The sequence below is a fragment of the Orycteropus afer genome, unplaced genomic scaffold (assembly GCF_000298275.1).
Source record: "Orycteropus afer afer isolate SDZICR_OR568_19922 unplaced genomic scaffold, OryAfe1.0 scaffold00113, whole genome shotgun sequence".
NCBI classification, from domain to species: domain Eukaryota; kingdom Metazoa; phylum Chordata; class Mammalia; order Tubulidentata; family Orycteropodidae; genus Orycteropus; species Orycteropus afer.
Window position 1 is genome coordinate 4,691,521 of NW_006921700.1, and position 4,994 is coordinate 4,696,514.

Below are 4,994 nucleotides of genomic sequence, written 5' to 3' on the forward strand. Positions count from 1 at the left end.
GCCCCAAACTTAAAATAGAGCCACCCTTAGGCAAAAAGCAGCCCCTGAGCCCCGGACGGGCCTACCTCAGGCTCTGGCCTTAAAATAGAGATGCTCCTAGGTGAAAAGCAGACCCCGAGCCCCAATTGTAGGTGGGAAATATTTATGCTCAGGTATGTATGTGTGTGTAATAGAGTAAAGACACATGTACGTATATTTGTCGTTGTTAGGTGTCAGTGAGTTGATTCTGAGTCCTAGCAACCCTATGTACAAAAGAATGAAATGCTGCCTGGCCCTGCATCGTCCTCACAATCATTGCTGTGTTTGAGCCCATTGTTGCAGCCACTGTTGCTGAGGGTCTTCCTCTTTTTTGCTGACCCTCTACTTTACCAAGCATGATGTCCTTCTCCAGGAACTGCTCCTCCTGATAACATCCAAAGTACGTGAGATGACGTCTTTCCATCCTCGCTTCCAAGGAGCATTCTGGCTGTACTTCTTCTAAGAGAGATTTGTTTGTTTATCTGGAAGTCCATGGTATATTCAATATTCTTCACCAACACCACAAGTCACATGTATCAATTTTTCTTCATTCTTCCATAGGTGTAATAAAAGTAGCTGCCTGAGTTAACAGAGTATATGGAACCCAGTTTAATGATTGCTTTATGGTCATGTAGTATATGTATTAGGCTATGTAGCTATTATTTATTGGCATTTACTATGTGCCAAGCACTGCACATTATACATCCATTACCTTAATTCACAGCAATTCTGAAAGATTACGATGAGGTTACCCAACTCAGGGATAAGAGAAAAGCCCCGAGGTTCATTATTTTGCCCATGGCTAGTAGATGGTACTGGCATTCGTAACCAGCTTTCTAAGAATTACCATGATTTAGGAATTTTCTTACTTGGCAGAGCTCCTCATGTTAACATGGCTCACTGAATGTGCCCAGAAAACTCTATTGTTACCAGTGATTTAGTGAGGTGCGGTGACACCCTTGGGACCTGATATGGTATGCGGAGCCATCTGCCCCCAGCTGCTCTGCTGTCCTCCCTGTGTGGCACTCCCTATACTCTGGCCCTTAATCAACTCTTTGCTGCCTCAAGTGTCATCTGGACTTTCTCCTCCTCCCTGTGCTAATGGTAGTTTGTGCTGCCCATGTCTTTAGCTCTCCTTGGTTTTATTCTTCAGATCTTGTCTTTCTAAGGTTCCCCAGCAGGTTCTAAGTTTGTCACTTTCATGGATTTTTGTAGAGTTGATAGTTAAGGATGTTGAACCTATGAACACTGGATAGGTAGGTGATTGATTAGTATAAATGTCCAAAGACCCTGTATTACTTTTAATTTGTGGTGAGCTGCTAATAATAGAGACCTTCAGAAAAACCAAACTCACTGCCATCGAGTTACTTCCGACTCATAGCGACCCCTCCTTGGGTTTCTGAGGCAGTATCTCTTCGGAAGTAGATTGCCCAACCTTCAACAATGTTTATTTTTCTCAATTAAAGAAGCCCAGATATAGGCAGTTCAGAGCTAGTTTGAAATATCCAGTTATCTGGACTTCTGTCACTCTCTTCCACCGTCCTTAGTTTAGCATCTTCATGGTGCATGATGGCTGCTGGAGCTCCAGCTGTCATAAATTTTAAAGAGTTTCCTTGTGGTCTCACCCAGAAACTGTTGAGTACATTCCATTGGCTGCTTCTTTCTGCAAGGTTATCTGGGAAATGTAATTTTCCAGATAGGTAAATAACCAGGTTTCTAAGTCCTAAGAGGAGGATGAATTTTAGGTAAGAAAACAGCAGACCTTGAAACCGATCTTCTTGAGACCCACTGGTTTGCCTGGGATGGAGAATGGGAATGAAGAGTTGATGGGACCATGAGAATGCTGGCTTGGAGAAGATTTTTGGTACAATTAAAATGAGACACCAGAGATGATACACCCTCACTCTCAATATTAGCTAATCCCGGGGCTGAAACTGGGCTACTTAACTTTTGCCCTCTGACTGGTTTCCCAACTAGGACCTAAAAGGAAGTGGATCACCAGGCCAAATGAGAATGGTCCACATTGCATGGAGGAAACATATGTCACTTCCCCTGAGTCTGAAAATCACTGTATTGACAGAGAACAGGAAATTCTCCCACATTGTAGATGCAGAATCTGAGGCTGAAGGAGGAAAAGCAACCTGCTCAAAGTCACAGTAGCAGAGCTGGGACTAAGACCTGGTTCTCCTGATAGTTGTCTGGATGACCAGCACATGGAAGCAGTAAGAGCCAGTGTCGATGTGGAAGGCAGGACACCATCCCACCCCTCCCCGCACATAGGTACTCCCATGTGTGCACACATCCTAGGGCGGTGTGTGCAGAAGTCCATTTCGGTGTGCTCAGGTAGAAAACCACTGTGTCTGCCAGTGTGTCTTACTGTGTGTGGCTGTAAGGCTGGAAACTATGCCACTGGTATTTCAGATACCAGCAGGGCCACCTATGGGGGACAGATTTCAGTGGAGACTCCAGACAAAGACAGACTAGGAAGAAAGGCTTGGCAATCTACTTTTGAAAATCAGCCATTGAAAACCCTGTGGATCACAACAGAGTATTATCTGACATGGTGCTGGAAGATGACCCCTGTGGTAGTTAAGTTTATGTGTCAACTTGACTGAGCCTGGTTGAGGGGCTGGGCAGCTGGATGTAGTAGTCCCCATGATGAGACTGGTAATCAACTCCATGGTGGAATCTACTGTGAGCAGCTGAGTAGCTCCCTTAGGAATGTGGTCTGCTTCCTATATATGAGGAGAAGCCTCAGGGATAGTCTCTAGCTCATGGCACGCTTGACCCTGCAAGTAGCCGTGTCATTGCACAGCGGCCTGCCATGCTCTGCCGATCTTGGGACTTTCAATGCACTTGAATGAATGACCTGTCATATGGTTTGGTAATATTGAGACTGTGTCTTTTTACTTGTCACCCTTGGACTTGACAGCCTCAGTAGCCAGCAGCTGTCTGAGTAAAGAAAAGCCTCCAGCTTCAGTGGACCAGGAGCAGGAGGCAGAGCTGAAGCCCAAGGCTGAGGAGCTTTTACCCAGCCCCTAGAGCCTGGCACCTTGAACTCAGACTTAAAGCCTCCCATCTAAGAGAATAAATTCCTGTTTGTTAAAGTCATCCCATTTGTGGTATGTTCCAGTCAGAGTGGCACTAGGGAACCAGAACAAGCTCCTTACCTGGGAAGACATGCAAAATACACAGATGCTGCAACTGTGGAGTTGAGCACACCAAGTGTGAAGACGGCACAGGACTAGACAGGGATTCATTCTGTTGTTCGCTGGGTCACCACAAGTCAGAGCCTACCCTACAGCAATTAACAACAAGTAGAAAAAGTATTGTAGATCCAGGAAGCTTCCCCCTCCCCAGCCCCATTTCCTTTGACAGCTGAAGAATTCAAGTGCCCTGTTAAGCACGCACCATTCTGGCCTGCTGGCTGGAGTGTGGGAGAGCCAGGGAGCCTGGGCCTGCAGTCCTTGGGTTTCCAGGATACATCATGATGACAATTAGAATAGAGCTGTGGGTGTGGGAATTGTGGGAATTTCTCGCCTCTGTCCTGTCACCTTTGTCTTCGTTAGAGGCCTTCACTCGGTCAAAGTTGTCATTCACATGCCATGAACCAGGTCACCCACACGACACCACCCATGGTGACCTGGCCCAGCATCTCACCCTTCCTCTGGCCAGCTCTTCCCTAAGGAAGCCAAGAAGCTCTGTGCGGTCCAGTGTGTAACCACATGTAGCCCTTGGGTGGGGATTCCACCCCTTTAATCATTGATATTTACTGGTGTGGCATTTAAAATGTCAGTAGCACACACCCTGGGCATGGGACTTGCTATCTCAGAATATGGCTCTGGGCTCAGGGCCTCCAGCCCCAGGACCCAGGACTCCACTTCTGCCACCTCCCTTCCCTTTTCAGATATCTGGCTGCTTCCTCTGGGGTTCCTTTGGGTGTAAAATACAGGGTGGAAGCGTTCTAGACCTGGTTGCTTGCTGATGGAGATGCTCTCATGCTTTCCTGGAGGAGGGGAACTGCTTGTAAATTCTGGTAATGGTCCCATATTGGTCACATACACACACACATATTAAATTGGGAATTGTCCCTGTGCTCTGTGTCTATGTAGGAAGGTGCTCCTCTTTCTCTGGAAAACATGGTGTGGTGGGAATTGCCCTGGGGGAGGCATCAAGGATCAGCTTTGGGCAGCTGCAAGCAAGTCTTCAGCTTCCAGGACCCTTAATTTCCTCAACTGATAAATGGGGATGAGTGGTACCATTACTACCTGCCTCCGTTGTACCCCAGGACTGATCAGAAAAAAATAGGCATGAAAATCTTTTAAAATGTAGACGACTGTTATAGAAAGGGAGTCCCTGAGTTGTGCAAACAGTTTGGAAGGCTTGGCTGCTTTCCAAAAGGTTGGAGATTTGAGTCCATGCAGAGGCAGTCACCTTGGAAGAAAGGCCTGGCAATCTAATTCCAAAAAGAATCAGCCATTGAAATCCTGTGGAGCACAGTTCTGCTCTGACACACGTGGTCGCCATGGTTAAGCATCAGCTCAATGGTGACTGGACTGGACTGATGCACAGAGGGCTCTGCTCTTAGCTCAAGGCTGTGCTCTGGCCACTCTTCCTCTTTCCTTTGGCACAGTCCCCACTGGGAAGGGAGCTCATGCTGCCTGTGTTAGGTCATCCCCAGGGTCAACCATCCAGGAAGGAGTCTGGCCAACAGCAGGGAGCAGACCTTAGCTGGGTCTATTTTGTAAGCAGTCTGAGCTGCATCCTGGGCTCACAGGATGATGGCTGGAGGCAGCTAAGGGCAGAGGCTGGAGGCAAGTTGCCTGCATTCTATTCCAGGTTCTACCTGACTCCTTGTTTGAGTACAGGTTACCTCATCTTTGTGCCTCTGTTTTCTCAGCTGGAAAATGGGAGTAAGAACATTACTTGCTTCATCTGTTGTTCCGAGGACTGAGTGAGTTCTCATGTATAAGGCA